Raw genomic sequence first — 24,837 nt, forward strand, 5'->3', positions numbered from 1 at the left:
ACCATACATACACACACATATCACAAACATAGTTGTTACCAAAAAGATAAACACTCGTGTTGATGACAATATGTCATGGGGATCACTTGGATTCATATTGCATGACACATTTAGGAAAAACACCATCATTGATGAACCACATTCATGGGTTCCTTGAGAGGGGTATTGTCCATGGGGGCTAACTTGTAGGCTCCATACCTATAAGAAAAAGGTGAAAACATATGGCCCCAGCCAGTTAGGCTGAATTTCCTTCTTTGAATAGGTGACACATTTACATTCATTTGGATTTGCAAAGAATGAGATTACCTACCTAAGTTATGAGAAAGAAAATTTTGATTATATTGCGTAGAGAGTGCTTTCTAATAAGCTCAAAGGCATAGAGTATGTTCATCCAAGATTTTAACTCATGCAAATGATTCAAACTATTAGTGTCATCACCAATCACTCCTTTAAGGGAGACACATAATGATGGTATCTCTAGTATAGGGGCATGATAGCATTGGCTCTGTATACTAGGCTATAAGGAGTAGATCATGTATCTATAGAGACACTAGTGCAATAAGCCTAAAAAGTATAGGTTAATTGGGTATGCCAATCTCTCCCATTCTTAGTTACCAATGTTTGCAATATTTTCTCAATGGTCTTGTGAGAGGCTTCTACCTAACTATTGGATTGAAAATAATAAGATACAAAGAAGTGATGTAGAACACAAAATATTTTTGTAATTATTTTACTTCATTTTAAAAATATGACCCATTATTTGAGACAATAGTGAAAGATAAACCAAAATGAAATTAGATATTGTCTAGTAGGAATTGATAGATAATTTTAGTGATGGTAGACCTTAATGGGCCCCCTTCCACCCACTTACTAAAATGCTATGAGGTCATGATGATAAAAATATGGCCTTTAAATAGTGGCAGACATATTTTTCCAATTATATCTAAATCCCATGTCTAGAAGGGCCATGGAGAGTTTTGAGCTTAGTGAGCCTATCCAAGAGCTTAAATCAAATTTCTATGTTGTTGGCATTGTGAGTACTCTTGATAAATTAAAAGGAGTCTTTCTCCATCATTTTATAATAGTATTGCACATGAATTACCTTTTGAACTATGGCCTTACCACCTATATGTCCTCTAGTGAGACCTGAATGAGCCTCTCAAAAAATGAGTGGTATCTCACCTCTGGTTAAGTATCATTGGAGGAGACCATTATAGGATCTCCGATACAAGACATTTGACAAGACAAGATAGAAACCAAAGAGTTTTCTTATCCTAATATAATCATTTTCATCAACTCTATGAGGGAATATTTTTCTCTTTAGATACCCATAGATGCCAAAAAACCATTCTTCTAAGTCTACATGTACACAAATGGGATCATCGAGGCTTGGCAATTCTGATACTACATGAGATCTCAATACTTATAGCACAAATTGATATGCATTGGTGATGATTTTGGGTTAGACCAAAGAGGCTACATTAGCCTTTGCATCCGCATACCAATTTTCTCTCTTTGAAATACTATGTATGATGTAGTAATAGAATTGATTAAGATCAATGCTTATTCTATAAACTGAGACAACCTAGATTGGTTCCCCTTAAGTTGTTATTGGATTCACTATCAACATATATTTTCTATGTATATGAAGGCTTCTAATCTCTATAGGAATCACGACATGTACCCACATGATTAGGGCTTTCTACTCAATGATATAATTTGTGTAGTCAAATTTTAGGTAAAATGAATGAGGAATTAATTTTCCTCCAAGGGATATCAAAATATCAAAATAAATAGAGCTTCCACCCCTTTGATACTTATATATGTCATGTACTTTCATCCCAAAGATATCACTATAATGATGGCATTGTGGTAATTTCTGTCCTACATCTTGGTGTCATATGTTTTAAACACTTGATGGAATTAATAAAGAAGCATATGTGAGTTCTCTGACATTACTATCTATTACATTTCTTGTATATTCTCATATACATTAAACTACACCCTACAGAGAAAACATGGGTTGTCCAAAAAGCTAATTCCATCTTGGGATGGATTGAATTCAAGATTCATGATGTGCTTCATTCCTCAATTTATGGAATTTTCAAACATGTGAGGTCTCAATCTGAAACAAATTTGTAGAGACGTCTTGGTAATATAAGCCTCTTAGATTAGTTAAAAACTAAAAGTATTACTAAAATATATTATGTAGATTGCCTTCTTTTATGACTTGACTTCTAATAAATTTCATATATAATAATGACTATTGCATGCCTTAAGTATTCAATCAATGCACTTGGATTAGATTTATCTTCATAAAACCACATTAGTTTATTTTCTAAGCATCATGCTACATGGGAACTGGATAATTGAACCTTGATGAGTAAAATGCCTAACCTATGATCCTTTTTAGTGATGAAACTCGAGAAAAGAAATTTCTTTGCCATTTGGTAAAAAAAAAACAAGTTTATTCATTAAAAAATCATATGATTTTTCTATTAGATCATATTTTTGTTCTAGATTGGGCTATTCTCTCTATAAAAATAATCTCAAACATATTTGAAATTGACAAGCAGTTTTTGCTACATTTTGAATGATCAAATATCAATAGTGTAAAACTTCTAAGATTTTGTTTTTAGTTCATCTGCCACACACAAGAGATGGTTGATGTCAATCAATGGATAATGTTGAAGCAACTTTAGATTTGATGTAAAATCAAGTAGAAGATCTTCTCCTTCATGTTCAAAGTTTATGCTCATCTATATTTTTGTCTTGAGGGACCCTTAACTAGTGAATTTTGGATAATCATTATTTGATTGTAGGAACATGTATTCATTTTCTTATATGTTTCAACTTAAATTACTTAATGTTCTTGGGATTATTTTGTGTTAAATATTATTGATACACAATCATTTGAATTGGAATGCTTAGGACTCTGGCTACAATTCTAAAAGAGGAATTATTGGAGCTTGCTTTCTTCCCTTGAAATCATTCCACCTTTAGCTCTCAATGTCTTTACATTGCAAGACAAACCACTTGTCAAACATTTGGGTTTCATATTTCATCTAAAATCAAAATGCTAAGAAGAAAAATCCAATGAAGACATCCTACTTAGATGATTTCTATGAGTATAATATCTATGCTTTAAATACAATTTGCATTCTATGGTTTCTAGAAAAAATATGAATTTCAATTAGAAAACTCCATCACAAAATTCATCTAGTCTTTTTTCTCCTTAAAGAAGATATCTAACAGCTCCTTTCTCATTTATTTATCAACACTTACCTTGTTGGTTGTAACAAAATGATGCATTTCTAAACTTAGATCCACAAGCATTTGAACCCTCCAAATATAATATTCCTTTATAAACTCTAAGTTTAACACTAAATCCATTTGAGTTTAGATATTTTGATCTCTAATTTCTTTTCCAAAATCATCCTCCAAGGTGAAACTTGCCAATCTGCTCTTCTTATATGCTTATGGAATTGTTTTGGATGTTGAAAAGAATTTCAACATCCAACCTTTATAGACTTTTGAGTCCTAAATTCATGTCCCTTAATGTTAGGCCCAAATGGTCTACGAATTAAGTTTTTTAAAATTGTACAACCACCATGAGGCCAAACTTGCATAAGCTAATTGATTTGTAATTAAATGAAATTAGAATTCTTCTTTTGACCCTTAGGCCAACTCACTCAGGCCTATTTTTAAACAAATTTCAATTGTAATTATTTCATGGCTGAAATTGTAATGATCTTAGGCTCATGAGTTTTTGAAATTTACCCATCTTTTGAGCTCACATGTTCTTGATTGAAGATTGCACTAATATGTTTTGATATTTTAGTCATCTTTATTAGTTGATGTGTTAATCACATTAGTCATTGCTATCAAGATTAGTCAAGGCCTACTACTGTTAGCACCTAAGTAACTTTCACCTTGTGACATCTCTTTGAGGCATTTTAAAAATAATTAAGATACATTGCCTATAAATCCACATTTTGCAAACATCTAGGCCTTCTAGAAATTATAGGATCATTTTAGTTACATTTGAAAATATTAATCAACAATTTCCTTATGTTTAGATATAAACATTAACTATAACATGTCCAATTTATTTGCAGATATATTTTTCTGTGAAGAAAGACCGTGCCTGACAATATGAATGCATAAAAAAATAATGAGACAATAACTACATTGTGGGCTCAGTTTTGAAGAAAACCTGATAAATGTTATTGTCCATTCAAAAAGTTTAAAGGCTTAAAGAATAGAAGAATTCTAATCACAATAGCCTAGAGTCATTATAGGCAACATGGTCATGTTGAAGAAGGCCATGATTTTTGTCCATTGCTGAATGTGGATTTCTTACTAGAGGAACGTGGAGGTGTGAATATCCAAGCTGAGGATAACACTCCCATGGAAGAATATGATAATGTGCCAGAGGACATGATTGAAGAAGATGGTATTGGGGTTGGTGATGAAGAGGCTCACAATGATGGTACTAGAAAATCTAATAATGATGATGAATATGGTCTTGATATACCTTTACTTGAGAAGGCACGCAAGCTTTTATACAAAGGCTCCCAAAAAACTCTACTCTTGGCTATAGTGTTGTTGGTGAACTTAAAGGTTATGAATGGTATATCTAAAGTAGAAATCTCACGTATGCTAAGGTATGACATTTTTGTCATCTTCAATGTTAGCATACAATTACTATTTATTATATTAATAATGCACATTTTTTTGTTGTAGGTTGATTAGCGAGTTTTTTATTACCACCACCAACCATTTTACCTCATTTGTATCGAGAATTATCTAACATTATGAATTAGTTTGGAATGAAGTATCAGACAATACATGCATGTCCCAATGATCACATTCTATATCATAAACAACATGAATTTGCAATAGAATTCTTTGATTTCATATTAGTAGATATCAATCACATCAAATAACAAAAAAAGTGCATCGCAAGGTTCTTGGTACATTCCCATTATTCCATGTCTTCAATGATTATTCAGGTGTGCTATCTTGGCACAATTTATGGATTACCATGCATGCAATAGAAGTCAAGATTAAATTATGTGAATGCCTACTAATGGTTCTACATTTAAAGAGATAGAAGAAACATGGTCACACTTTAAAGGAGAACATCATAATTTGAAGCTTTTATTGGTAGCGGATGGTGTATATCTATATGGAGATATGAGATCTATTTACTTAGTGTGGCCTATTTTTGTTACTAACAATAACATTCCTCCTTGGATGTCCATAAAGAGGGAGCACATAATGTTGTCAATGATTGTGCCAAGTATTTTTTTATTTTATAGTTATCTAAATTAATTTATAAATAGTGCATGAAAATGGTCATAATAATTATGTAATTTTTATGTAAATAACAAGTTAAAGATATGAACATGTATATTGAGCCCTTAATTGATGAGTTGTTGATGTTATGGAATGGCATCACTATGTATGATATCTGTAGACTGATAGGACATCAACAATTTCAATTCCATGCAATGCTTGTATGGACAATACATGATGCCCTTGGTCTAACTCATTTTTGTGGTATGTTATATTGTTAAGATCACATATTTTTGGTCTATTATAGTGCTTACACATTACTATTGAATTCTTAAGTTGCGCATGATAATTGTACATGCTCCAATTATACATGATCTTTTAGGTCTTCAGACAAAGAGAAAATTTTCATGTCTAATTTGTGGTTCGAAGATGAAATCTCATCATTGGAGAATTTTAGGAAAGTAGGTATTTGATGAGTTTAGACACTTTCTCTACAAAATTCATAGGTATTGAAATGTTGAAAAACATATTTTCAATGGGAAAGAAGATACATCATCAAGGCCATGAAGAATGACACCTCATTTATGGAATTTGGAATACGATCGACTAAATCATCAAGGTAATGTCCAATTTGTCATCTGAAGTTTAAAATTTGTATTTTGATATTGTCTTACACTTACTAATGTTGTAATTGATGCTTGTGATGGTCATCAAGGCATCAATGACCAAATTCCTAGAGGAATGAAAAGTTATCCTACTCAATTTAGTAGGTTACCATACTACAAGGATCTCCCAATCATGCATTTGTTTGATGCTATACATATTGTAAAGAATGTAATAGAGACACTATGGAAAATGTTGAATGGAAGGTGTGATATAGAATAAATTGATAAAATTTGTACTGACATTCATGAATCCAATCATGCACTAAAAGCTTTCATTCAATCAAATAGCAATGTAGACAACATAAATACAAGTGCCCTTCGTTGGTTATTAACGGAGGAACAAAGTGATGCATTACAAGAAGTCATAAAAAAAAAAAAATTTCTAACAGGATTTTCTACAAATATAAGCACTCTTCTATAAAAAAAAGGTGATTTTGGGCTAGGGTTGAAAACACATGATTGGCATACCTTTGTCAAAGTAAGTCATGTTCTCTATTTTTAATATATTTGTAAGATTGAATGTACTACCTATTGCATTATTTAATAATATATTGAAATGATCATTTTTAATGATTGTAGTTTGTCCTACCGCTATCCCTTCCATAATAATTTAACAATAGTATTAAACAAGTTACATATGATTTTGGAAAATACACAAGGTTAGAAGTGTTTTTTCTTAGATTTGTAATTTTTTATCTAAAATGTATTGCATAATTTTATTTAAAATCTCATTTATGTGTTTTTGCATGTTGAATCTCTTTTAGGTGGTTATCATATAAATAAATTGATAAAAAAAGATATTAAATATTGGAAGAGAAAAATTCCATAGCTTATGTGTGAAATGCAAAAGTGTTTACCTCCAACCTTTTTCAATGCTCAAGAACACTACCTCATACATCAAGTTGAGGAGATTGAATTGTGTGGACCTATACAAGCTAGATCAATGTGGATGGTTGACAGGCACTTGAAATTTATGAAGGGCTTGGTTTGAAAAAGAGCATGTCCTGAGGGTTCTATGATAAAGGGATATATGATATACCAGACCATGGTGTACATTAGTGAATATCTTCCAAAGTTTGTAGTATATATCCATGTAGATCGCATTTGGGATCCCAACTCTAATGACAAATTCAAAGGGGAGTACCTAACGGGGAAAGGTAGATTGAGGAGGGTGAGAGGTAATTATAAGTTTTTTTTTATAGTTTAATAATTCTTATCAATCATCAATAATTCTTAGCCATCATCAATATATATATATATATATATATATATATATATATATATATATATACATAAACACATACATACAAACATACATACATACATACATACATACATACATACATACATACATACATACATACATACATATGTTGTTTCTAATTGGTGTAATTGTCTTCTTTATAGTTGGTCGTGAGTGGGATGTACTACACTTGTATATTGCAAACAATCTTGATTGGATGATGGTATGATTGAACAATCTCAAGAAAATGGTTGCTCATTAACATGGGATGGTGTTGCATCATTTGTTAAAGAAGCTCATCGTAATGAAGATCCCAATGTTACACAAATGGTACTTGATCTAATATATGGATTAAGAGATACAAATGTATGCATAATATTACTAATTTTGATACATAAGTTTAATATCAACTCACAGATTGATGAAAATAATCTTGACATGTTTGACTAATTGCAAGTCAAACACCACAAAGCTATGTACTATCATGGCTATAAATTCTACACAAAAGGTTAGATGAAACAAAAAAAATGTGTGATTTTGGGATAAGTGCTATCTTTTTGGTCACCAATATGTCATCTAGAACTGACATACATCCTCAACAATCTGAAAATTGATACTATGACATTTTGGATGATATTCTAGAGTCTGACTTTAATTCATTTAAAATAGTTTTATTTTTCATCAAATGGTTCAAGTTATGATTGAATCAAAATGATCCTGATAGGATTGTTATTGAACATGATAGTGGATTTATTATGATTAATACAAGGTCATTTGAGCCAGTTGGAGATGAGCCGTATTTTCTTCCAAGCTAATGTGAGCAAGTGTGTTACTTTGGTGTTCCACACAAACCAGGTTGGTCATTTGTTGTTAGACATGACCAAAGAGGAAGGCTGGTAAAGTATAATGTGATCAAAGAAGAAGATATTGAAGAAGCAGAAGAGGAAGTAAACGATTATCAAGAACAACAGTTACCCAGTGATGAAGATGAAGAAGATGGCAATGATTTTGGTCATGTTGATGATAATGGTGATAATGATGATGATGATGCTAATGATGATCATGATCATGGTAATGAAGATGGTAATGATAATGGTGATGATGGTCATGATGATGATGGTGATGAAGATGATGATGATGGAAATGAAGATGGTGGTGGTGACGACAATGATCAAAGTGACAAGTACAATGATAGTGGTGATGATGATGATGATGACATGCATGCAGATCATGATGATCAATAAAATGTCAAGGTAGGATGAATGTCAACTATGATGGGGTCTTGTATGACCAAATTTTTCTTTCCAAACCATATGTGCACATATAAACATTAAGTAGAACATTTCAAATATTTTTTTAGATATACACATTAGTTATACTAAATTTATAACTTAAGACAAATGATTTACATATACAATCTACTTTATTATTAATATTTTGTTTGGTAAGTCTATTACTTTAATTTTGTTGCTGATTTCTAAGAATTACTAATGTAAAAACATTAAAATTGGTGCCCTCATATCCTTAAAAGGTTGCACATCAATTGGCTCATATCTTGCCTCTTAGGGTGCCATTGGTAAGATAACTTTTCCCATGACATCAGCAAGAGTTTACCACTATCCATTCCAATTGTAGGCATAATGTGGGAATTGGCAATCGGTAATTGTACTGAATTTAGTCAAAAGTTTCAATAGACAACTTGCACGAGGATGTAAATATTTTTTAAATGCCTTCCTTAACTGTCCATAAAAAATTCCTTCCTTCACTACCCCTGTGATAAACAAATTTTTGTGATGTATCGATAAATGCACATAACCTTGTCCAAATCATTATCTAAGGTTAGAGTAGTGTAGCTTTAATTTATGCTTTTGGCTTAGATTCTCAATTATGATCAAGCTTTTTAAGAAATGAGAATATGGAAAGTTTTAGCGATGAGAAATTTGATGGCTCAATTCTAAGCATTTTGATATTTCTATTAACAGGACATTTTCAATTTATCTTAGAAATAAGATTGGCTATCAAAACTATGATCAGCTTGATGGTCCAATGATTCTTGAGTTTTTTTTTTTACTATTTTCTTCAAATCTTTCTAAGTGAATGTCATCAGAGCATTTAGGAATCTAATTTTTGATGAAAATTAGGGGTTAAATATGTCTGGTAAGCTTTTCTTGTCACTAAATTGTTGACTTATGATTGCCTTTTATGACATTTCATCCTTAAGAGGTAAACGTCAAATATAGACACTTTTTTCTACTCCTCTAAATTTTTAACTATCTATTGATATACCGTTAAACACCATGACTACAAATACCAAATTTTTTTGAAGTGCTCTACAATATTGCTATTGTCTCCTTCAAACTGTACTACTTCCAAACTATGCCCCCCATGCGGTTCTTTCTTACTGCTCATATAAATTATATGATAATGATACTCATAATGTTGTTTCTAATCATCTTGTATATTATATGATAATGATACTCATAGTGTTGTTTCTAATCGTCATGATATGCTTTCTACAACATGTGACAGTGTTATCTTTATATTCAGTCACCAATATTAACTTGGTTTTACATTTCTAGGAATGAATGTTTTCATTTTTTCTAATGACTCATGTTTGATTTTATTTTCTTGCAGAGACTTTGAAGAATATACAAGAAAATGGGAGTCTAGGTTTGTAATTTTCTTTTTTCTTTTATAATTCTATTTTTTAATTCTAAAAATTATTGACATGTTCAGGTCAATATTTTCATATTCCCCCTTGTTAGAATTTGAATGTCAGACTAATAATCAACAAAATTTGTAGCTATCAGGATTGCATGTGTGTTATCATAATATGGGGAAGTTGAAATCATTGAAGTTGATGTGCTTGGTAAGTTTTTGGCAAGAATAATTTAAAAAAGTACATTGGGTATGTAAAAAATGTTTGATGTTATAGATTGTTTTGGTGATGACCATTTTGGTCTATTTATGATATTGGATTTGTTTTTATTTTTATTTTCTTGCAGAAAAGTCTCTAAAAAATATGCTAGAATCAGGAGGGAGTCTAGGTTTTTGATTCCCTTTTTCTTTAATACTCTATTTCTTTTAATTCTCTATACCTTTGTTCTGAAAATTATTGACTTGTTCAGGCCATGACTAATAATCAAGAGAATTTTATAGCTATTAGGATTGCACCTTTTGGCATCAATGACAAACATGCCTAATCTAACAACATCAACATTATATCCACCATTATTATTCATTTTGATAAATTGAAAGCCATTGATGCTGCCAAGCATAGTTATATTGTGCCAAGCACCTTTTTATCAAGGACCCTTCATCTATCATATTTGTCAGCTTTTTTTATTGTCCACCAAATGATAAGAAAAGATCATTCTAATATAGATACTCTTCAAGGTACACATCAATATTCACTCTAACCTTTGGTAGGTCATGCCTCATCTTTAAGGCATCTTCTGTTGATAGATTACTAGGGGCTAGAAGCATAGGAGTATGTTTTATGTTTCTATCATTTCCTTTGACAGTTGACAAATTATATATTTGTAGTGCTTCTAACAAAAGCAGGAAACAAATGATGATAACAACAGCAGGAAACTATTGATGATAATGGAAATTTAAGTGCATCCATCAAGGACATGCTCGTTTAACCATCTTAGTAAAAAATTAAGTGCATCCATGGGTATTAATTTTTTTGTTAGAACTATTTAAGGAAAGATATCATTTAAGAATACTATGGGGGTTGACACATCCTATGGTTTTATATGACAGGTTGTAGATCATCATAGTTTTGACACCAAAACTTTATATCAAAGTATTTTCAATTGGTAGATGAAAAGGCTCTGGATGTAAAGATAATTAACCAATGAGGATTGACCATACCTTATTAATTATATGTTTTAGTACACTACATTTTTCTAGTATGATTTCTTCATTGTTAGATCTTGACAAAGTTTCATGGGTTCACAAGGGAGCATTTATAAATATTAATGGGTGGTACAGAATCATATGATACTCATAAGCATCATATAGCTATCATGGATAGGTGAGCATGTTACAAGGTATAAATAGCATATTTCTCTCCCATATTTTTAAAATATGTCAAAGACTAATAACTACAAGTAGTTGAATTAGGATAAGGTTCACAATTTAACCCACATTGATGTATCTATTCACTTAGGATCCTTATGCTCTTTGTCCTTAGTTCACTATCACATGTCACATTGTCTAGTCATCATATGCTCCCAAATCTTTTCCCTCTATCTCAATCTAAAATTTCATTTCTTCTTGTAGACTGTCTTATCACTTAGTATTATAAACAATCCTCTTTCTTATATTATAAGTAGGTTTTTTAAGAAAAGGACCCCTAAAAAGTTAGCCTTTCTCTAATATAAAATTCTTCTTTGCATTCTTTTCACCCTGGCTATATCATTCTCAATACTCTCTTCTTTTTCCTTTGTCCTGTTACCATCTTGACTATATCATTCTCAATAATCTCTATCTTTTGTCCTCTTACCATCTTGACTTCCCTTTGGCCTTCATCTATAGCGTCCACTATTTTTTCTTTGCCTTCTCTTTCTCTATGCCTTCACTTTGAAAAACTCATGTTTTGTATATCCTTGGTTATGATATGTCAGATATTTTTTTCTTCTATATACCACTACAATGTTGTTCACAAGAAAAATCCTTTGGACATTGTCCTTTACACCATAGTTGTACATATCATTACTCACTCCCTCACTCATCCTTGTTCCCTCCTTGGAGAATTGATGCTCCTTTTTTATCACTGTTGGGATTCTCAAGATAATCCTCAATCTAATTCTAGTAAGTTGTGTTCTATAAAATAGATCTTCATCACATATGGAGCTCCCATAGAAATAAGGAGGGAAACAATAATTTGTGGAGAGGAGAATTCTCACTTATGTACACATGTTTCCTTATAGGTAAATTTATGTTATGTCTGCTAGTTATTATGAAACAATGAATGTGTTCCTTGGAGTGGTTTGCTAGCTTCTTATGTGAATGCTCTAGTCTTGTTTCTCTCATAAGCATTTTTGTTCTTTTTTGTATCTTAGGAATGTGAAAGTTTAGTTTCATATCCAACATAGCTATTCTTAGGCTCGTTCATGTAATTGTGGTTTTGTTAGTATTTCCTATTGTTTAGCAGGATGGGGGGCTCTGAACAAAACCCAGATGTTAAAATAAATAAATGAGATAAAACTTGCTAAGCATAATCTATGTGAATCAAACCTGATCTTAAGTACAAATCTTCAATAGCTACGATTCTCAAAGCTTCTACATATTTTGGCAACAACTATTTTTATGATCTTGCTAAAATGTCCCAATACTATAAGTTTAACTTAAGTGATTTGATCTATTTAATACAAGTTAAACCTCTCTCAAAGAGGATACAAGTTTAAGGTGCCCTAATAATGAGGTTGAAAATATATGGTTTCTTTTTATTTTGATTTACACATACAACTATATAATTCATATTTTTGTATTTCTTTTGTAATGAAAGAGCTAAAGGATCTAACTCTCAAATTTGTCAATCTAAAAATTTCAATCTGATAGCTGACAGTCTCCTAAACTATTTAAATACTCTCATTTAGTGATTCTTATGAGTATCATATGATTTTGAACCACTATTACAATTAAATCAATTGATATTTATAACTTATCTATGGTTCCATTTTGCAAGCATGTCTCCCAAGGCAAATGCTACTCCATCTACACCTTCTGACAAAATCCTTTATGCTTTGATGGATGCCTATAGCTTATCCCAAAGCTCTCATTTAGCAATTATTAGATGATCAATCAAGATGAAATAGTTGAGATCTTAGAGTGACACAATTTTTAGATGATCATATGAAATGAAATGGGCGTGCAAGTAGAAAGACTAGAAAGACATTGTGTATAGATGAAGGCATGGAATGGATAGTTTTCGAGCATTTAGCACAGACACTCTCAACTGTCAAACTCAGGCAAGTGATACAAATTGTAGAATCTTAACATATTATTGTTCAAATTTTGTATCTCCTAAATGATTTCCTTTTAGCTAGTGTATAACTTTCTGTACATAGTTGCCAAGTTTGCTTATTGTATCGAGCATATTAATGAAGAAGCATATTAGTTACTATCAATGTTTATGATAGTTTGATTAGTTACTATTGATGTTTTTTAGGCATTCTATAAAAAAGTTCACATGCCTTGCATATGATATGACATTTTGCATGCATCATGCACTCTCTCATCCAGCTGATGATGGATTACAGAGAGTGATCTGAAATGATGATGCTAAAAAACACACACAATCAAATCCAAAAAGAACTTGCATTACAAATGGATTATGGAAATCTGATATTGTTAACAATCCATTTGTAATGCAAGTTCATTTTTGATTTGATTATGTGTGTTGTTTAGCATCATCATTTCAGATCACTCTCCATAATCCATCATCAGCTAGATGAGAGAGTGTACAATGCATGCAAAATGTCATATCATATGCAAGGCGTGTGAACTGTTTTATAGAATGCCTAAAAATTTTTTATGCCCAGGCATTGGTAGAAATTTCTACCTTCATTAGTTGAAATTTCTACCAATGCCTAGGTGTTTTCTACCTTCATTGGTCAAAATTTCTACCTTCATTGGTTAAAATTTTCTACCTTCTTTGCTCAAAATTTCCACCTTGATTGGTCAAAAATCTCTACCTTCATTGGTCAAAATTTTGACCTTAATTGGTTAAAATTTTGATCTCCATTGGTCAAAATTTTCTACCTTAATTGGTCAAAATTTCTACCTTTTTTTGTCAAAATGTTCCACCTTGATTGGTCAAAATTTTGACCACTTCCTAGTAGAACTCGTACTATGACTCTGTAATGTTTTCTACCATTAGTTTGGTCAAAATTTTGACCAACAAGTTCTTTGGTCAAAATTTTGACCAAATTTTTTTGACCAATAGGTTGGTTGAATTAGGTCAAACTTTGGTTGAAAAAATGGGTCAAAATTTTGACCAATAAAGGTCAAAAAATGGGCCCAAATGTACTAGTGACCCCATTACAATGATTTATTATAAAAATAAAAAACTTCTACATTCCTAACTTCTCAATTCCCTCTTTTCATGAAAACGTTCAATACAAGACCATATACCCCATGAACCCTTAAAATTTGATGTCTAAAAATACTTAGATGCTTCTAAGCTCAACATGACAATCTTATAAACTATCATTATGTTCCTTGGCATTTTTTGGGGTGCTCTTGCACTAGTTTACCCATCTACTCATGCACTTTACATGAATCTGCAATGGGTTTGTAGAATCTTGTGTTGTTGTGCTATGGGGTGTTAAAGCAATGTGGCCTTGAACCTATCCAATGTCATGTATGACTTGGTGTTGTGGCAACAAGAATTGTCGCCTTTAATTTTTATAATTTTTTCTAAGCCAATTGGTGCCTTCTTGTATGTGCTAGTGAGGTGAGTTTTCGAGGTAGAGGATACAAGTAATGCTAATGATAGTTCACCAGTGTCCAAGGTTAGAATCTTTGATAGTTTGTAAGGTCTAGAGGAGGTTCTAGTTAATGATTTGTCTGGTTTATTTTCAAGAAACTGTTAAACTTTCTTGCATGAAGTGCTAGGGGGTTCCTCGACTCCTGTTTTCAAAATCATCACAATTTTTAGTGTTAAACAATGCAAAAGATAACAAAAATAAATAGCAACAAGAAGATGATTTTTCATGAGATATGAGTTGCAGAAAACAATGTTTTTCAACTTCATCTATAGTTAAAAATGGATCTGACTTAGACTTGTAGGAGCTAGTGGAGTGATATAAGTGTAGCAATGCAATACCCTACACTCTCCTTTTTTGAGAAGCTCTAATATATCTTGGAAGAGGTTGCATAATTGGCTATCCATATGTTATGCTCAATCATACAAAAAGACATCCAATGGTACTATTATACCATCTATAAATCTAGCTAGTGATGGCATACTGCTTAAAACATTTATTATTTCTAATTATAATTGTATAGAAGTACTTTTAGCCAAATTTTGGTTAAATGTGTCATAAAATAGGTCATTGCCAAACTATTTGTAGCTGAATGCCAGTGTCATGGGCCGTAGAGTGTTTAATGTTGAATTCAATAGTTTTTAAATACACCATAAAACTAATTAAGGTTGATGATTATTTGTTCAAGTATAACTAATTTGGGGAGTTTCTTGGTAGGTCTAATTGTTGGGGGTCTGGCAAACATTTCAAACATAGAACAGAGTATCAAGTGAGGTTCTTGTAAATGCTAGTGGCAATTTGTAGATTGATAGTACATCAATAGAAGATCATGTCTATTAGATAATGTAATCTCTAAAGTATTGGGTCTCTTATTTTTGCTGGAATGTTTTATTGATATAAGTGGTCTTTGGTAAACATGTAGGAATTGGTTCAACTTTTGTGAAGAGTTTTTTTTTTTGCTTTTGCTACCTCCTATAATTTTATATCCTTACGAAGAGAAGAATGCAATAATATTATCAAGTTCTAGATGAAGATTTATATTTTCTCTATTTCATGTTAAATTTTTCTCTTGAGAAGAGTAGATTTGCTCTCCTTAACCCATGTTTCACTCAATCGGGCTTTAGCTTGCACCCTATAAGTTTTGCCTTTTCTTATTAATAAATATTGAAAGCACTATTTTCATTTGTTAAAATATGGTGGCTATTTTTTTTTTTTTTTTTTAGAAAATTAACTTTATAGCCAACCCTATTGTTATAGAAGCTGTTATTTTCAAACTTTGGTGCAATAATCACAATTGCTATATTAGGAACATTCATAGCTACAATTGTGACTAGAACTTTAGTGTAAATTTTCTCTCCATTTTCTCTTTAGGTCATTGTTAAGATGCATTTTTGAAGAATACTCTGTCAACATGTTGATGTTTTTTCATCCTTTCTTATTCTTGATCATTTATATTACATTAAATGCTTTTTCTCAATGTCTAGTTGGTCTTCCCAGTTATCTAGGAGGACTATTTTTTCTAATGTATAGGTTGCCATTTCAAGAAAGCTTGATGTTTGGTGCTCTCATCTTAGCAATAGACCCAGTTACAGTGTTAGCCATCTTTCAAGTAATTTGGTAGTCATGCAAGCTTTATAATGTCTATATTCTTACAATACAATTCTGATTTTACATTTTATTAAGATGTACATAAATATTTGAGATTTAATGCATTTGTAATTATGGTGGAGATTTGTTGTTTGTAACTTGATTTTTAGGAACTACCCCTTAAAATTTCATTTGATGCATTGCTGTATGTTTTACAAACATATGCATAAATACTTGGTATGCTAATATGCTTCAAATTTCTTTATACTTTTATGTAATCAGAATTTCCTTATTATTTAGTTGTTTTGAGCTTAATATTTATGAAAATATACTTATTTTTTTCAATGCATGTGTTTCTTTTAAACTCCTATACTATGTATTATTATGATAATAGATAGTTTCTATTATCTTTGTTTAGTATCTAATGGTAATCTATTGTAATCTTTTTCAAATATTAGAATGTTTCTAATACTGGGAAGCTTAGGCTAAACATTCCTTGATATTTTAAAACATTCAAACTCCAACTTTCTTTAATGTCCATAGTGTTGACAACCTTATGTCAAGGCAATTGATGTTTCCATAACATGTGTGCTCTTAGTTGAGAAATATAGTTCTAAAACATGCCATCAGAAATAATTCAAACCAATAGTTAAAATATATTTCCTTTTGGAAGATGACATTAGAAAAAGATTCCGTATAATGTTTTGAATTATTGAAATGCTATATTAAAACAAATGTATTCTGTTATGAGATTAATGAGCTCTTATATGGTATATAATGTAATCATCACTTATTCATAATGTATCTATATATGAACATGGTTAAAATTTGACATAAAATTTACTATTCTTGCAAAGAAAAAGGTCTTAAGTGGCTTGGCAATTGGTATAGCAAGCATGCAAGCTGGCAAACGTGCATTTCTTCATGTGGGACAACAACTGGGATATGGGGAAGAAGGCAACTTTTCTTTTCCAAATGTTCCTCCTAAGGCTAATCTCATATATGAGGTTGAGTTTATTGGTTTTTAGGAAGCAAAGAAGGTAAGTCTAATTCTTCTCTTCTCACACTAATTGGTCAAGCTATATATGGAGGCACAAAATGTGTAAGAGTAAAAGAGGCTCAAATATTAAATGCTACACATTGTGTGATACAATTTCCTTTGGAATGACTATTATTAGGGATAGAAAGGGTGAAGGATGTGGTTATTTTTCAATGCTAATTTTATTTTGTATCATTCTTAAATCTTAATGTCTTTTGGTAAGATGATAGGTATGCTTTGTCTAGTGTTAATTTTTAGTACTTGCTACACAATAGACCTAGTTCAAATTCCTGCTAGTCTTCCCCTTCAACAAATGAAAATAAGACTGGATATTTATTCCAGCAATCTTGATAGCCTATAGTTGCAAAACCAATTGTCTTGTTGTGTAGTTACATTGCAATTCATAAATTATAATTTTCTTTTCATTTATTATAAATTTGTTAGGGTAAGGCTTGGAGTAACATGACAGTAGGGGAATGGATTGAACCAACTGATATGAGATGTATAGATGGTAATGCATTTTTTAAAGAGGGAAAAATATCAGAGGTGATGCAACAATATGAAATGGTGACATATCTATTCCTTTGCTGATTCTTCTATTTACTATATTCCAAATTACCTAGGTTCAAGTAGTTTTCCTACCTAGCAAAATTTTCCCTTATACCCTTCAAGCAACTTATTTATTGTTGATAAAATCTTTTAGTATCTTGTTCAACACATGCCCAATATGAAAATTTCCATTGGCATAAGGGGGACCATCATGAAGAATAAAAATATTCCCTATGTTCTTGTTTGCAACCCTATTTAATATATATTTCTCATCCCACAACTTCTATATTTCTAGTTCATGTACTGTTGAATTGGCTCTAAGGGTGAAGCTTGTCTAAGGTAAGTCAACCATATGCTTGTACTCATTTTCATCTTTAGTTTTTCCTTGAGATGTTTTATGTGCTACTACCATGACAAAAGGCTTCTCTCCAAATGAAAGAGTTGAGCAAGACCTATTAGAAACTAAAACAAGAAATGGGTATTTTTTTTTGCAACAAATAGATGCATTGCCAAATCACTTGAAACTGGGGATAGATGTAGAGTTGTGTTTAAGAAAAACTCACAAAGACTAAAGTGTAAGGCTAGAAAAAGAATCCAACAACCTATTTCCTTCTAGGGTTGTACATGTAACAATTAAAGAGGATGCAATGCTACCCCTAATTGGACATTGAAGAATTGCCTAGTCCATAGCCCTTAAATAAACAATGTTGACCAAGATGAGATCAAAAACCTTATTCAACATGCTTTCACTTTTTTTTGATGCTTCAGCTTCTACATCAACACTCACATAGGGAATAGGAGCCCACAACAAAGATGAAGATTATTGATCTATGGTGCATATTAATCAGTGATGAAGCGGACAATGAAGAAGTGCCCTCTCCACAACCCTTACAACCACAATGTCAACCTCATGGAGATTAGAAACCTTATATTAATTGGTGGCTTTGACCCCAAAAATTTTGGTTGCATTTGGATCACTCACATAGTTGATGGTGTCCTATGCATAAATTTCCATTTGTTCCATGCTGTATCAAGCAATTGTTTCTTATCCAAGCCATTTAATTTGCAAGCTTTTAAATCTCTGCAAAGGTAAATTTGGAGTAGGAAAATTTTTCTTCTCAAAGGTGTCCTTTGATTATAAAGTGTCCATTCCATTATTTTTTGAATAGATAATGGAATGGATGCTTTACAATTAGAGGGAACCTTTGAATTTTTTAATTTTTTTTTGATCCAACTTTATCTTTGTAGAGATTTAAAAGGTTTCAAATTAAATGGCTTGGATAAGAAGAAATTTCTTGATACAACATAAAAAAATTTTCAACCAAACATTGGTAGAAATTTTGACCAATGCTTGTTAGTTTTCTACCAAGCATTGGTCAGAATTTCTACCAACTAAAATTTTTTTAGACCAACCATTGGTGGAAATTTCCACCAATGCTAAAAAATTTTGACCAAACATCGGTGAAAATTTTGACCAATGCCTATTAGTTTTCTACCAAGCATTGCTCAAAATTTCCACCAACCAAATTTTTTTCATTGAATCGACGAATCAAAAAAAATTTGACTAATGGATTGATCAAAATTTTGACCAACATTAACAAATCAGGACCACCCAAAATTAAATTTTTTTGACAAATGTTTTGGTCAAAATTTTGACCAACCTATAGACTAGTCAAAATTTTGATGAGAAAAACTTCAACAAACATCTTGGTCAAAATTTTGACCAACTTGGGTGGAAATTTCAATCAAAATTGGTCAAAATTTGAGTTCAAATTTAGTAGTGATAAAGAAGGAAGATTGTAGTACACCAAGTTTAGATGAGGTCACTTCATCCAATGGATCAAGTGATCACATCACCCTAAACTAGGCAATAAAAGGTATGTATGGAATTGACATTTGAAAAGTTATATTATGCATTAGTTACAAATATCTAAGATCTAAAAATAATAAATACGCATGAATCAAGATGAAATGAAGGAGTTAAGAGTAAGAGTTATTCTATAGATATATTGTTTTCTATGTTGTTGCCAAGCATTGAAGGAATTGTAGTTATTTATGAGTGATGGAGTCAAGGCTAGTATGAGCTGATCTCGCTACATTAGCTAAGCATGTTGAAAATCCTATGATAGCTAAGCTTATAGATATATAACCATTGAGCATTTAATGCCAAATTTGAAGGGTTGTATAGTCAAATTTTGACTTATTTGCATTCATCAAAGTTTGAAGAGCATGAAGAACATAAAAGTGATTGGTGAAAGGAGATTCTCATGTTTGGAAATCAGATCTAACTTCTACTCAACACCATTCTATGGATTTAAGAGGTATTTAGCTTTTGTTGAGTTATACTATTTTTTTTATCATAAACCCTAGGAAATTAAAATGGAAGCTAGTTCTTTGTCTACTATTAGGAAAGAGGGGAAGGAAGTTTTCAATGTTCAGTTAATTAGAAATGATGTTAGGCAGTCCTCTTTCCAAGTAGTTCTCAAGATTGCATACAAGGGAGATCCATCTAGTGCACTATCTATGATACTACCAAAGGTTCTCATGATTCAGGATGTGAGATGTTTCCATACTAGAAATATTGGAGAGGTAGGAGACATGGATATCAGAGACATCTATAGTAAGCTATGTGACAATGGTATTTTATGGAAAGAGAATAAGATCATCGAGTGAAAGGGGTTAATGCACGCCCTAAACTTTCCTTAGATGTTAAAAAAAAATGGATTTAGATTGCTCTTAGCTATATAAATGACAACTAGACTTTGTTAAAGGGTGGAATAATAAGGATTTCTAAGAGGATTGTGCATAGAGTAACAAGGTATCCTACCCTTGACCAACAAAAGAGCATGTAGAGTGATGCAAAGGAGGTTATTGAAAAAAATACAGGTGCCATGTGGAACAAGAGAGGGATGTCAATAGATAATAGTTTAAAGCCCATTATTGCCTTTGCAGTCAGAAACATTGCCCATAATTTCTTTCAATCAAGCTAAATGAATAGTATATCCTATACGGCTGTGGACTTAGGTTACAAAATTACAAAGTGAGATCATTCCTATGACCTTCTCGAGTTACAACTACAACAATTATTAGAAAACTTGGAAGCCATTATGAAGGACAAAAGCACATCTTGTAAGTTTGGAACTTTGATTGTTTGCATATTTTTCTATGTGCAAAACACATTCCCCACATTTGGTAAAGTTTCTTGTGTTGGGACTCCAAATTGCATTCTTGATTTTGAGTACCATCTTAAAAATTGAGCCCTTTAAGTGCATTTAATGAATGTGTACCTAGCTATCATTTTGAGGCCTTTGAAGTGTTTAATATTTATAAAACTTTTCATTCAGTATATGCATGCATATTGTATTGATAAATTTCCATTTTGAATCATTCTATGAAGTTTCTTTTTGAGCATTGTCTATATATGCATTTTTTCCTAAGTATCAAACAATGACAGGAGGTCTCGTTTGCAATTGAATATCTTGCACCCTATAATGTTTCATGAATCACTTGTTTGGGAGTGTTTAGTACACATATTAGTGAACCATATTTCCATTTTCAAGTAATTTTGATATATTTTTACTAGGTTTTGAATCCATCAAAGTTGATTTCTTAGCATTATCATGCTAATGTAAATTTTTCAAAATTATGGGAGGCCCTATTTGACTAGTTGTAAGTTTGACCTAGTTGATCAAAATGAGAAAATTCCTTTTGCATTGCATTCTAGAGGTTAGACACTTGTTATGTTTTAGCTTTGAGCCTATGAAGAATTCATTTGACAAGTGAAATTGTACTAGTGTCTTAAAATGTAGTTTGATCTGTAGCCCTATTTAGGATGTCATAACTCTGAATCCATGATAGATGAGACAAAATAGATTGTATGACTATGTTATACTCTGAAAATACTTTAAGTATTCTAGTTTTCAAGTCTTGACAAATTAGTCTGCACACTTTTCCAGGTCCATTCCATTTACAAAAATCACTTTTCTGCTAGTATTTGTAATCCTACGATTTTGAGTATCCCACTTTGATTACTTGCTAAATGTGCACAGTTATTGTCATGAGCCCAAAAATATTGAAACAAATGTCTATATAAAACTTAGAGTATCTTTAATTATTAACTTAAAAAAAAAATTGGTGTGTTTTTGCCCTCAAAATTTGGGCATGACACCAAATCATAGATTTATACTCTCCTCATGCCAAAAAAATAATGCCCCATTTTTTGTGCCTTCAAGTGTCTATTTGACCTATTTTCAAAGCCAAAATTGAATGCATTTTATGATTTTTTAACATGTTTGTTTGCAGACAATTTCGATGTTAGCAACTTTGATGGTCAATATGTTTTGACCCAGGTGGTGTCATGACACAAGATCTAATAGGGTAAGAGAATGTGGAACAAAGAATCAATATGTCTAATTTCAGAGCTTAATTAGGTGTTTCTATACTGTCCACCCATAGTTTTTTTTTTCACAATATTTACCAAACTCTTTTATGCCTATTTCATGAATGTGTTAGTTTCAAGGATATTATTTCATAAATTGGACTAGAGATATATCAATGACGATTACTTAGTTGACTATATTTCATGTGTTTTTTAATGATTATGATTACTGGTGCATTAATGATGCTTTAATGATTTGTAGATAGTAAATGTGATTTCTTTCATATAATGCTTTAATGATGATTACTCCATATTTTTAATGATGTATTATTTTATCTGAGCATTTGATGTCTGACTTATAATTATTATGGTATTTACCTCATACTTGCATGTGTATGGTCTTTCTATTCATTGTGTTTGATGTGGTTAAGGGGGTTGTAGTCACCTACTAGTCAGGATCTACATGATGTACCACTCCCTGCCATTATTTGTTTAGTTTAGATATATTTATATACATGTACATGCTCATTTTTTATGTAGAATGTAGGTACTAGACATCGACTTCCCTGAATTTTTAGGATGAGCATGCCCCATCATAATAACTCAATGGTAAGAATGGGGAGATAATGTTAAGGTCCAATTCAAACATAGCCTAAATACTTGTCTTGCAAGGAGGATTTGTTACTGACCTTTCACCCTTTTTAAAACCATGAGTTTGTCTTTGTCTATGTTGTTTGATTTTGAGTTTGAGTTTGTTTTGATAATGTTGCTATTATGTGGATTTTGCTATTTGATTTATTTGATAAATGATTTAATCATAATATTTCAATTAATCATATAATATTGAAAATTATTAAATATTATTAGATTAAAAAGAAAATATTAAAGCATGAGAATATTTAATTAATTAAAAAATAATTAAATTTGTGCTTTAATTTAAAAGTATTAATCTAAATTTAGAAAATTGGATAAAGAGAAATTAGAATATGATGATATCTAATTATTTAAATATGTACTTCAGTTGAAAAGATTTAATTTAAAATTTTAATTTAAGACGTTGGGTAAAAGAGAATTAAAATATTAAAGATTTAATATTGCTTTAATATAATTATTTATTTAATAATAATTAAATTAGAATTACTTTTAAACAATGAGTTTTGATTATTATTAATTTAAATAATAAACTACAATTTAATTAGTTCTTGCACTAATTAATAAGCTAGAGGAAAATAAAATATGAAAGAATATTTTAATTTAAAAAGTTCTTTTAGTGTGCATGAAAGGATTAAATAATAAAAGTTTATTTTAAGGAGAGGCCTTTGCATGTTCAAAAAATAAAAAATCCTAGGTAGAGTTAAACTCTTTAATAAGAGATTCAAGCTCATTTCTATACATGTAGGTTTTGGGGAGCAAAATTTAGAATTGGACTAAAAGAATTGTCTAAAGTTTTAGAGTGTTTGGATTTGCATGCATTCACAGATTGTCGTTGATTTTAGCTATTGTTTTGAGGTAGGGTTTAAAAACTCATTGTAGAATTTTATAGAAAGATTTGTCTACTTTGTGTCTTCTTGGGTGCTTGCATAATGTTTATTAATTTATTGTATTGATTTTTGGATAAAGAATTATGTTGTACATTTTGAAAAGGAAAACTTATTAATCAAAAAAATTTGACTACAAAACAATTGTAGAAAATTATTATGATCATATTATTTTAAAATCCTTGCTAATATAAAGAAAATTGGAAGAAAACAATAAATTGAATAGTTTGGGTTTCAACTTTAAATTTGTCATTATAATTATGTGATTATTATGAATTTTCTAAATAAAGATAAATATTATTCTTATATCTAAAATAATTTAATTGCAATATTTATTGAGAAAGAAAAAGATTAATTGAGAGGAAAGCACATTGTAACCAAATGTATATATGCATGTGAAAACAAATATATTAAAAATAAAAGCTAAGGATAGTATGGTTACATGCATGTGCAAATAAATATGTTAAAAATAGAAAATTAAGTATAGTATGGTTGCATGCATATGAAAAAAAACATGCTAAAAATAGAAACTAAGTATATTATGGTTACATGCATGTGAAAATAATTATGCTAAAAATAGAAAACTAAGTATAGCATGGTTACATGCATGTGAAAATAAATATGCTAAAAATTGAAAATAGAGTATAGAATGCTTCAATGATTTGAGAGATCAAAGACATGTGAAAATATTAATTGCATATTTATATTTATTTTATAAAAATATAATATAATTTTTAGATTTATTTATTTAAAAAATAATTAAAAAATAATAATTAAAAATAAATATTTATAATTTTATTTTAAGAGAAGTTGTGGTAGAGTTCACTTTGTAATTTTTATGAGAGAAATTATAAATAATTCGATTAAAATTATAATTTTATGTCTAGTTGTATTATGATTTAAATGAAAAGTAAATGTTAATATTGGACTTAAGTAGAAGTCAAATTAATATTTTAGGAGTGAAATTAATATTAATATTTAGTCTAATAATATATATTTATGTTATGGATTAAATCATTTAGAGTTTAAGATAATTTA

Source organism: Cupressus sempervirens, chromosome 5 (genome assembly GCF_028749045.1).
Source record: "Cupressus sempervirens isolate cs-2001-9-10 chromosome 5, ASM2874904v1, whole genome shotgun sequence".
In the NCBI taxonomy this organism is placed as follows: Eukaryota; Viridiplantae; Streptophyta; class Pinopsida; order Cupressales; family Cupressaceae; genus Cupressus; species Cupressus sempervirens.